Source organism: Petaurus breviceps, unplaced genomic scaffold (genome assembly GCF_028583685.1).
Source record: "Petaurus breviceps papuanus isolate PSGF00001 unplaced genomic scaffold, PetGlider_PUasm1.0 110, whole genome shotgun sequence".
Classification (NCBI taxonomy): Eukaryota; Metazoa; Chordata; class Mammalia; order Diprotodontia; family Petauridae; genus Petaurus; species Petaurus breviceps.
The window spans coordinates 903,046-915,264 of NW_027185597.1; the positions used below are offsets into that span (position 1 = coordinate 903,046).

The 12,219-nt window shown below is 37.1% G+C and overlaps 1 pseudogene; it reads right to left on the reverse strand.

Annotated features, from left to right (window-relative positions):
• Nucleotides 1-3,212: 3,212 nt before the first annotated feature.
• LOC138156827 (XK-related protein 9 pseudogene) lies at nt 3,213-4,129 on the reverse strand (annotated as a pseudogene).
• Between the last annotated feature and the right edge of the window lie 8,090 nt (nt 4,130-12,219).

Here is a 12,219-nt window from a genome sequence, read left to right on the forward strand (position 1 = left end):
ACCGCTAGGTAGCACAGTGGATAGAGCACTGGGTTTAGAATCAGGAAGACATCTTCATGAATTCCAATCCAGCCTCGGTCATTTATTAGCTGTATGTCCCTGGGCAAGTTGCTTAGCCCTATTTGCCTCACATTCTCATTGTAGAATGAGCTACAGAAGGAAATGCCAAACCTCTCCAGTATCTTTGCCAAGAAAACCCCAAAATGGGGTCACAAAGAGTCAGACATGACTGAAGCAACCCAAGAGCAACCTACCCCTGCTATTTTCCCTCCACATTCTTTTGCGTGGGCTGTTTGTCTGCTGTTCCTGGATATGCTCTATCTCCATATCACACCTCTTAGAGTCCTAGATTCCTTCATGACAGCTCACGTCCCACTTCCTATGCAAAGTCTTTCTTGTGACCCTGGTTGTTAATGCAATATCCTGAAATGTGCTTGTGTACATGCTATAGCTTTCTCTTCCCAATGGAATATGAGCTCCTTGAAAGCAGAAGACATTTCATTTTTGCCTTTCCATCTCAAGTGCCTAGCAGTAGGTCATGTTCATAGCAGACCTTGATAAATGTTTGTTAAATGGAATTGAGTTAAATACAGGTATGGCAGCTTTTGCCTCTGCGGAGATGAGGGATCATATTCATGCATCCAGGAACCTTTACTATTCAGTTTAGAAGATTGGGAACTACTAACTGTGCTGAGTTGGACCTTTCTAATATTCCCCTGTCCTCAGGGAGTCCTGTAGAATTGGATCTTAGAAGTCTGGACAGGAGAGTCAATGGGCAGCATTATCTTCTACCTCATTAGGGTTTTCTGTCTGGGGCCTATATCTGTCCCAAGGTTGGGGATAGAGTCTAGGCTAAGGCTGGGATCCTCATATTTTCTGCATGTAGAAATCATGCCTGACAACTTTGAGGGGGCCAATATGCCTCTGGTTAATGAGAGACCAGTGGATATTATCTTTGACCTTTAAAAAAAAGCCTTTGACAGGGTTTCATACTAAAGGCTATTAAAAACTGAGCTAATATTGTATTAAGAAAACTGACATTAATAGCAAATCTGTGAAAGGTAAGGAGAAATCACAATTTGTAGGATAGAAAAATGTGAACAATAGAATTCCCTAGGGATTAGAACTATGGCCGATCTTATTTAACATATTATAAATGATATAGAAATAAACATAAATGATATAGAAAAGGAAATACATTGTGAAATAACAATAACACCAGTATTTATATGGTAGAACTTTACATATCCCATTTGATCCTCACAACAGCATGGGAGGTAGGAACTTCATTATTAAATATATTTTACTAGTGAGGAAATCAAGGCCAGGAGAGTTTCAGTGATCTTCCTAAGGCCATACAGTTAGTAAGCATTTAAGACTGTATTTGAACTCAGACTTTGCTGATTTTAGGCCCAGCTTCTTGTTCAGTTGTTTTCAATCATTTTCTTGGCAAAGATACTAGAATTGTTTATCATTTTTTTTCTCCAGCTCATTTTACAGACGAAGAAACTGATGCAAACAAGGTAAAGTGACTTGCTCAGGGTCACAAAGCTAATGACTTGTATGAAGCTAGATTGGAACTCAGGAAGATAAGCCTGACTCCAGGCACAGCACTCTATCCATTTTGCCACCTAGATATCTAAATAGATTTCCAGAGAATGTTTAACTGGTGATTTTGATGAAAAAAAATGTAAATTTTTCTATATAAAATAGTTTCTTCTGGAAGAAAATGCTAAGTTTTAGAAGATCATTTCTGTTATAGGGTCAGATCTTTATCACTTTAAATTCTATATTAGAACTTCATGGTTCTGTATCAGTTTCTATTCATTTTCCTTCAGTTGTTCTTGATTTTGATTCCATGAACATTATACCTATGTACCAGATACCCCCTGTTGCCTCTCTTCACCTCATCTTTCTTTTTAGCTTTTCAACTTTCTTTTGTGTGTTTTCTACCTCCATTAGATTGTAAGCTCTTTTAGGATAGAGACTGTCTTGCCTTTTCTTTATTTATATCCCCAGCACTTAGCACAGTGCCTAGTACATAGTAAGCAAGTCCTTACTAGATCTTTGTTGACTATTTACTTGACTTTTTCCTAAGTAAGTTGAAAAGTTTTCATTTTGTCAAGAATTTCAAAGCTGAGGGTCGGGTGGTAAAATGAAAAGACTTGAGGAGGCACTGAAGTATGGCAATGCACGATACTTAGCCTCAGATGAAATTCTGCCCCTCACATTGGGGTAGAACAAGATTCATCAGGAAGAAGGATATCAAAGGAATTAATTTTTAAAATGTGAAACAAAATGGTCTAGCCATACCATATCTCAAACTGTATTATGATGCAGTAATTATCAGAATAATCTGGTACTGGTTAAGAAACAGAGTGATGAATTAGTGGAATAGATTAAATACAAGTTATACAATAGTAAATGACCATAGTAATTGAATATATGAGAAACTGAAAGATCTAAGCTTTTGGAACAAAAATTCATTATTTGACAAAAACTTCTGGGAAAACTGGAAAACAATATGGCATAAACCAGGTATAGACCAACATCTCACACCTCTTACACCATATACCAAGATGAGGTCAAAATGGATACATGATTTATACATAAAGTGTGATACCATAAGCAAATTAAGAGAGCATGGAATAGTTTATCTGCCAGATTTATTCATAAGGAAAGAATTTTGGGCCAAAGAAAATATAGAGAACATTATAAAATGTAAAATAGATAATTTTGATTGTATAAAAATTTTTTAAAAGTTTGTGTTTGTGTGTGTGCATGCTGGGAAAATGCAGCAGAATTTTATTTGTCATATATACTCATAAAGATACACATATTTTCATTACTTTGCATCTATTAGCTTCACTTACTATGAAATGCAAACTTATAGTAAACAATTCAAAAGAAAAATGCCAGTTTCTGTAAACACTTTTGTTGGAAAGTTCTTCCAGGATAAGACCAAGAGGATTGACTATGCAGTAGGTCCTTGATAATGACATGATGACTTTAATGGCCTTGGAGAGTTGTTTCCACCATACTTCCCCATAATAAGGTCCTCCTAAGTTATGTTTGCTTTAGAACATTACTATAACTTTCTCATAACTATCAAAGTGAAACAAAGCATAGTTAATTCTCCTCCCTGGGAACTCCTGAAAACCCTGAAATACAAACTATTAAAACACTTCCCAGAAATGGATAACTGAATATAATTACAGCATTAGGAAATATCTTATTCTGCAGGCTCTCGGTGATGTCCTTTCGTTTAATTCATCAAAAGTTTTCTTTTCTTCATTTCTTTAGGGGCGAAATGAAGTGTAATAAACAATAGGAAAAAGAATTCCAATCAGAAGAGCCACAAGTATGATGGTGACAGCTCTGAAGAAGTGTTGATGTTCAGCAGGTAGTGTGCAGAACCAAAACAGAACCAAGATCCCCAATGTGGTCGACCAGCACCCTCATAATATAATAAGCAGACATAGTGAATTTTGTATTTTCTCCCTTAACATTAAAAAAAGTAAAAATCAGAATGAATCCAACAACTACTCTATATAAAATTTCCATACATTTGAAGGAGCAAAATGTAGTTTGCTGTTTACAAGCCCATGTTATTCCTGACAACCAAAGGATAAAGAGCAGATTCAGCCCAAATTCACATTTAGCAAGGTGAAAAGAGAGACACTGAGTATCCAAGATAAAAATGTGAATTGCTTATATAAGAGGTACATTAATCTGGGACACACTCCACTCAAAAGTTTTTTTTATCAGGTAAAGATTTTCTTAGGGCGATGTGATAATCAACAGTTGACCAGGAAATAGCACAGCAAGAGACTACAATAGCAGCAACCTCACTGAAGCCATTATGGCCAGATTCCATCAGGACATAAAGCTGAAGCATGAGCTGTGGGGAGGCCTCAAGGTATATTTCAAATAGCCTGAGCATACTCAAGTCAGCCACTTCATTGATCACTTTTTGATGTGGGTCAGCTGGTTCTTCTCTACTGGGAGTGGAGAAATCTGTGGGGTCTTGTGTCCAGGTAGACACACCAGAGAGGTCATCTGAACTGCTGCATTGGAAAGCCAAACAGTATCCCTTTCTCAAAGCAAACCAATACCCTCTTCTCAACATTCTTCTCTCCAGGTTTTTGGGACATCACTCTCTCCTGGTTCTCCTCTCATCTATGAGATCACTCCTTCTCAGTCTATAACCAGAGGTGTCCTACAAGGCTCTGTAAAAAAAAAAAAAGTTTTTACACAAACAAAACCAATGCAACCAAAATTATAAGGAAAGCAGAAAACTGGGAAAAAGCTTTTTTTGCAACAAGTTTCTCTGATTAAGGTCTCATTTCTCAAATATATAGAGACCTGAGTCAAATTTATAAAAATACAAATTATTCCCCAATTGAAAATGGTCAAAGGGTAGGAAAGGGCAGTTTACAAAGAAATCAAAACTATCCAAAGTCCTGTGAAAAAAAGCTCTAAATCATTAACAATCAGATAAATTCAAATTAAAGTAATTCTGAGACATGACCTCACATCTATCAGAGTGACTAATTTGAGAAAAAAAGAAAAATGTTGGATATTGGAGGGAATGTGGAGAAAATGAGACACTAATGCACTGTTGGTGGAGTTGTGAACTGATCCAACCATTCTGAAGATCAACTTGGAACTATGCCCAAAAGGCTATAAAATGGTGCATACTCTTTGATCCAGCAATACCACTGCTAGTTCTACATCCCAAAGACATCCCCCCTTCCAAAAAAGACGGGGAGAAAAGACCTATTTGCTCAAAAATATTTATAGGAGCTCTTTTTGTGGTGGTTAAAAATTGGACATCAAAGGGATGTCCATCAATTGGGGAATGGCTAAGCAAACTGTGGTATGTGATTGAAATGGAATAGTATTGTGTTAAAAGAAATGACAAACAGATCTACATTCAGAGAAAGAATTATGAAGTCTGAATGCAGATTGAAGCATACTATTTTCTCCTTTTTTTTCTTTCTCATGGTTTTTCCTTTTTGCTCTGATTCTTCTTTCACAATAAGACTAATGTAGAAATATGTTTAATATGTATACATGTATGGCCTATGTCAGATTGCATGCCCTCTTGGGGAGTGGGGAGGTGAGAGAGCAGGAAAAATCTGGAACTCAAAATCTTGTAAAAGTGAATGTTTAAAACTAAAAATAAAAAAAAAGTACTTGAAAAATGCAGATTTACCAAGGACAAAAAAAAAAGACAAGAAAAGAAAGAAGGAAATGACAAACAGGATTATTTCAGAAAAACCTAGAAAGACTTACATGAACTGAAGCATGGTGAAGTGAACAGAAAAATCAGGAGAACGTACACTGGAACAGCAATATTGTTCAATGAAGAACTGTGAATGATGTAACTGTTCTCAGCAATACAATGATCTAAGACAATCACAATGGACTAATGATGAAGTATACTATCCACCTCCAGAGAAAGAACTGATATTGACTGAATATAAATTGAAGCATGTTATTTTTCACCTTCTTTCATTTTTTCTTTTATCCAAAATGACAAATGTGAAAATGTTTTACATAAGTGCACATGTACAACCTATATCTGATTGCTTGCTGTCTATGGAGGGGAGGGAGGGAGGGAATGAAGGAGGGAGGAAAAGAATTTGGAACTAAAAACTCCAAATAAAAATGTTTTAAAAATTGGAAATATGTTTAATGTCATACATTCAACTATTGTAGAGGATCAATTTAAGAAACCCCTATTTGAAGAAATTTTTTTGTTATCTTTTTGTTCCTTGAGAGTAAAGACTGTTTCATTTATTATATTCACATCCCCAGTGCACAGTACAGTGCCTGACTATTTTTGTTTGTCTTTTGTTCTGAAAGAGGACCATGATATCAGGGAGGTGATTCCATGATATGCAAGTGAATTGGATTTAAATGAGGGAGGGCTGTGCGAAATCACTGCCATCACTTTCTCCTCCAGAGCCACCTGGGTCCAGTGGCCAGATATAGATCAGGATGACATTCATTCTGAGTCAATCAGGGTCAGAACAATGACCAAGTAGAGTTTGGTCTGGCAGTATTTTCTCTTTGACCTGGGAGTTCTGGAATTTGTCTGTAATATTCTTGGGAGTTTTGTTTTGGGATTTCTTTCAAGAGGTAGTTGTTGAATTCTTTCCATTTCTATTTTACCACCTGTTTCTAGGATACCAGGGAAGTTTTACTTGATAATTTCTCAAAAACATGATATCTTGGCTTTTTTTTTTTGATCCTTGTTTTCTGCTAGTCCAATGATTCTTAAATTCTCTCTTCTGGATATATTTTCCATGTCATTTGTTTTTTGAATGAGATATTTCACATTTTCTTCTGATTTTTTTCACTCTTTTGACTTTCTTTTATTTTTTTTTCTTGAAGTCTTATGGAGTCATTAGCTTATACTTGCCCAATTCTAATTTTTCTGAAATTATTTTCTTCGGTGACTTGTTTTATCTCCTTTTCCATTTGGCCTGTTCTGCTTTTAAGAGAGTTCTTTTCTTCAGTGAATTTTTGCACCTCATTTACCATTAGGCCAATTTTTTTTCAGGTGACATTTTCTTTAGTATTGTTTATGCCTCTTTTTGCCAAGTTGTTAATTCTCTTTTCATACTTATCTTATATCACTCATTTCTTTTCTTGATGTCTTGGTCTAGGAGAGCAAAAAAACTCTTATCTTTCTTTTACTCTTTCAGGAATACTTGCTAGTCTTGGGTCCAATTAGTGTTTTTTATTTTTTAAGGTTTTGCTTGTAGCTATTTGAACACTGCCTCTAAGTTCTATGGCTTTGTCTTGACTACCACCATGGTAGCTTTTTATGGTCACATTTTCTTTTTGTTGTTTGTTCATTTCCCCAGCCTATTCCTTCACTTTTAACTTTCTGTTCAAGTTGGGCTCTGCTCACCTTTGGGTGAGGAGGCATTGTGCTTAGCTTTATGCTTTTTCATACTGTTATTTTCAGAGCTAGGTCTGGGGGTCTGCATGTTTTCCATGCTTCCAAGGTAGTGTTATCCTAGTAGGGGTGTGGTCACTGCTCTCCCAGTCTATGCCCTGGTCTTTACCCAGGAAGGTCCTCTACTCCTCAGCAGTTGAGGATTGTGATCACAAGTGCTCCACTCTGCCCTGGAACTATGACCCAGAACTGCTTATAGGTAACAGTTGCCAATCAATGCTGGTGCACCCAGTGTCCACAAACGAGTCCCTGTAATCTCTTTCTTTACCTATTATCTGACCCCATCTCTGTACTGAGATTTCCTGAAGCAGCAACTGCTAATGTTGTTGCAGCCACCTCTAAGGCCCATCACTGGTGCTCTGGGCCTGTAACGACCCCAGTGTAAGAGACCTCTCCTGCTAACTTCCTATGTTGTCTTAGGCTGGTAAAAATGTCTCCCTCTGACCTTTTGCTGTCTCTTCTGCTCCAAAATTTTGTTTGAGGTATTATTTTAAAATTGCTTAGAGGAGAATTTTGGGAAAGTTCGCCTAGGTTCCAACTTGTACTCCACCATCTTGACAGTTATATTTCCATCATCAGTCACCTGAAATAAAAAATGTTCATTGCATTGATCTAGATTCTGCTTTCCATTAGTGTTTTTTTTTTCTGTTTACTAATGTGATTGTCATACGCATTGTTATCTTTTTTCCACTTTCTTCACCACTCTACACAGGTTCATTCAAATTTTCTTAGAACTCAGAGAAAGGAAAAAGACTGCCTCATCAAACAACCTTTATATTTACCTTTGTCAGACAGTGAGAAATAGAAGTTTCTCTTTTTGCCTTAGCTGCCAAGAAGTTATTAGCAAAATTCAGCACTCAGCATCAGTAGCTAATTCCCTGGTTCCCCTTACATCTATTTCTCAACTCGAACTTTTACAGGCTTCTGTTTTTATTCTTAATTGTCTTGTTTTATGTCTTATAGCTTTGCATATCACCTCAAATCTCTCTTGGAATTAGGCTGGGGATAAATCCTAAGTACTTCCAGAATCAGTTTCCTCATCTGTAAATCGAGGGAATTGAATTAGATGATCTCAGAGGTCCCTGCTAGCTGTAAATCTCTGATCTTATGATCTTGTAATCTGTGACTTTGTTGTTGACTTAGTTGGGTATTAAATATCAAGGAAGAAAAATAAAGCTATGTACCACTTAAGTATAACTACAGAATTCATTGACACTACACAAACTACCAAAGGTATACATATATAAAAAATGATACAAGACTTCATGTGCTAATCAGTTTTGCCAGCTGCTAGCTCTCTCAGATGTGTATTCTGGTCTTTGAGAGACAAAACAGAAGAGGTGATAGTTTAAAGAAATTCTTGCTGCTTTATGAGGTCTTGGTGGTAGCCACTCTTAGGAGTAGCCTTGCTTAATATTCAGATGAATAAAGGGTACAGATTTGTTATTGTTGAATCATTTTTCAGTCATGTCCATCTCTTTGTTATTCTATTTGGGGTTTTCCTGGCGAAAATACTGGAGTGTTTTATGATTTCCTTCTCCAGCTCATTTTACAGATGAGGAAATAGAGACAAACAGAGTTAAGTGACTTGCCTTGGTCATACAGCAAGTGTTTGAGGTCAGATGAGTCTTCCTGACTTCAGGCCTAGTGCTCTAATCCACTAAACCACCTATCTGCTCCAAAGGACACAGAACCTTTTTTAGATGTGTTAATCTAGATTAAATAGATTTTGACTATACTAATAATCAGTAAACTAGATAAAGAAACAGAAAGAAATAATTATTTCTCTCTTATATTAATAATCAGTTTTTGAATTGCAGGGACCTTGTTGATGGATGAGATTGCCCAAATCTCCAGGGTACATGCATTTTTTTTAAATTTATTTTTATTTTTTTGGGTACATGCCTTTTGATCCTGGGTGGGAAACCTCTTCCAACTAGAGAACCCCACGAAGAATATAATCTAAGGTGAATTTCAGCCCACTGTGTTCCACTCAGCTAGGTCTGAGTAGAAGTGGACCCTCTTTTGTCTAGATTGTCATAGATAGATATGAGATAAGCCTCTTTTTCCAAGGCTGAGTGATCAGTCACATCTCCCAGCCCCTTGTTAGAGTAAGGCCATACATCATTATAATATTCATTCTTCTTATTAATTATTAACCAATCAGAGTAGATTGCCACCCTCAGGAACACCCACTCTTCCAAGGGCATATAAGCATAGCATGGGTTCCATAAGAGGTCTTTGGCATTTGAGAGTTCCATTGACCTCCTTTATTATTTATCTGCTAACATGATTAATAAAATGGTTAGCTACCCAGAAACTATGTCTCTCATTTTTAAAAAATATGTTATAAAACAGAGATTGATAGAATTCCTTTGATGTCTGAGGCTGCACTCATGGATCCACTAGTTCCTCTAGGTTTCTGGCTGACTGTTTTGTACTGGAGAGAAGACATGACCTTACCATTGGTCCAGGACTCTGATGCTTCACTGATGTCAGTGCTCCAAGATACAACTGAATTTGTTTTGACAATGACTCAGTTTGGGGGGCACAATGGTCCTGAGTTACTTGGTACATCTATCTCTACTATTTTGGAGCTTACAAAAATTATCCATATCAAAATCATGAAATTCTTTTACAATCCACCAACCTACTGTCAACCACCAGATCGGAAATCCTCATATTCTCTCAATCAATCAATAATCATTTATTAAGCTTTTATATTAACGGGCCCTACACTAAGTAATGAGAATACAAATAAAGATAAAAACACAATTCCTACCCTCAAAGAGCTCACATTTAAGTGTGGTAGAAAAAATGTAAACAAGTATATACATAGAAGATACATACACAGTAAACCCATGCCTGTAATGCTCTTCCTCCTCATAATCATCTTTTAATTTCTCCAGCTTCTTTCAATTCTTAGATAGTCCTACATTTATTCTACATGAAGTTTTCCTAGGCTTCCTTAAACTTTAATGCCTTCCCTTTGAGATATCCCATATTTATCCTGCTTATATCTTATTTATGCATAACTGTTTGCTTCTTGTCTCTCCCATTAAACTGTGAGCTATTTGAGAGCAAGGGTTGGATCCCCCCCCCCTTTTCTTTGTATGCCCATGCTTGGCACAATGTCTGGCATATAGTAGGCACTTGATAAATACCAGGTGACTGAGATAATTTCAATGGGAAGGCCCTCACAATGAGAAGGGGAAAATCTGGAAATATCTTTTGCCAAAAGTGGGATTTGAGTTGACTTGAAGGAAGTTAGATAAAGTCAAGAGGTAGAGACAAGGAAGGAGAGTATTCCAGATATAGGGAACAGCCAGTAAAAAGGCAACATCCTATGGAACTGGACTCAGTCCTGTATATCCTTCAGGGCTCAGCATCATGCCTGGCACATAGTAGGTACTAAATAAATGTTCATTGGCTTTGTACTGAGATCAATCCATCATTCCTAGGGAAGACCGTCAAATGATGGAGATTATTGTAACAGATCGCTTTAATTCCCATTACTACCCAATTGTCAATACTTAGATGTCTAATTTCAGCTGAGTGTCTCCCTCTCCTTATACACTGCTAACAATACTATCTTTTTAAAATTTCTTACAAAAACTCATGTGAAAAAAAAGAAAAAAAAACCCATGTGAAACTTGGAGGGCAAGAGCTATTATCCTTAATTGCTATTATGATTGAGAGACAGCAGGGGAGTGGTCCCATCTGGCTCCAAATTCTATTACCTTGAATAGTAGTTGGTCTGTGTCTCTCTCATGTTTTTTTTATGTATTGTAGTCATTTGTGAATATCTATATCTATATCTATCTACCTAGATAGACATAGATATAGATATAGATATATACATCTCAACTGGTTTATAATATCCCTGAAGGCTGATATAATCCTAATCTGTGAATCTCCCTTAGCATCAGAAACAGTAATATGCACAAAGAGATGTTGAATAAATGTTGATTGAAGTTCAAATAAGGCACAGGCCCTTAAGCTCTCTTCCCTACTTTTCTCTCTCCTCTTCCTTCCCTGCCTTCTACCTCTTTCCCATGGATCTCTCCTCTCTTTCCTGCCCCAGTGTACCTTCAGTCCACAGTATATAAAAGCCTTAAACTTGGGATAAAAAAGTTGTTTCCTGGTTATTGATGGCTCACATCTCTTCTTTTTGCTTTGTTCTGTTCCAATTCCTTTAGGTCTACTAAAGGTTCTTGACTATTTGTTTGGACTTTGGACTTCTGGTCTTTCTGTCTCCTGTCATTTGTGTGAGCTTGGGTCTTATGTCTTGTCTATTTACCTAGCTTCCTGACATTTGAGGGAGGCCTTGCCCTTTATATAGTGATGCACAACAGAGCCAGCTGCCAGAACAAAGCTAGAGGAGTGCGGGAAAAGTTCCAATACTCATACAAGGTACACAGTAAAACTGACTTCAAATATTGATCCAGAACAAAAGAACAAAAGCACAGGCAAAGGGTTGGAGGAAAGCAGCATTAGTCATGTAGCTAAAAAGCACATCTCTTTTTCCCTTTCTAGAGCTATTAACCATTAAAGGGCAACCACGGTTGAGGCTTAGAGCCTGGTGATCTGATCTAAACACTTGGCTTCATTTTTATGAGATTAGCTATTGTTAGACAAATGCAGTAGTATCTTCATGAGGAATACTTACATAACCATAGAAAACAGAATCTTCACATCTGTAATATTGGGAATTCATTCAAAGGAGTCAGAGTTCCCTGCAGAAAACCTCCCATCCTGGTTTGAATCCTAGGAAAAGTGTGTCATTTCCATAATTACCAGGTGAGGAATGATTCTCGGTCCAGGACCTTATTCATCTACTGATAGAGACAGGGAACTAGGAAGCTGGCATCAATCAACTAAGGACAGGAAGTTAATACTAGGGGAAAGTGGCTATAGTTCATTCTCTTATCTGAGAATATGGTTCTGAGACCACCATCATTCTAATATCAATATAGCACCCATATTTATTTATATTGGTTTCAAATTTTCTACCATGTTCTAACAGTCTTGCTTTAACATTAGGTCTTAAATGTGCCCTATGTTCCTGTCATCATGTTCTACCACATTCCATAATTATAAGTTCCAGAGCAGTTTCCAGATCCCACTTTGACCATCATCCCCCAGGTTCTGCCGTAGTCCCAGTTTGCTCCTATATCTATCTCTTAGCCTGCATTGCCAAACTTAACTTCAGCTCTCCTAATGCTGGATCCTTGCCCTATACCCAT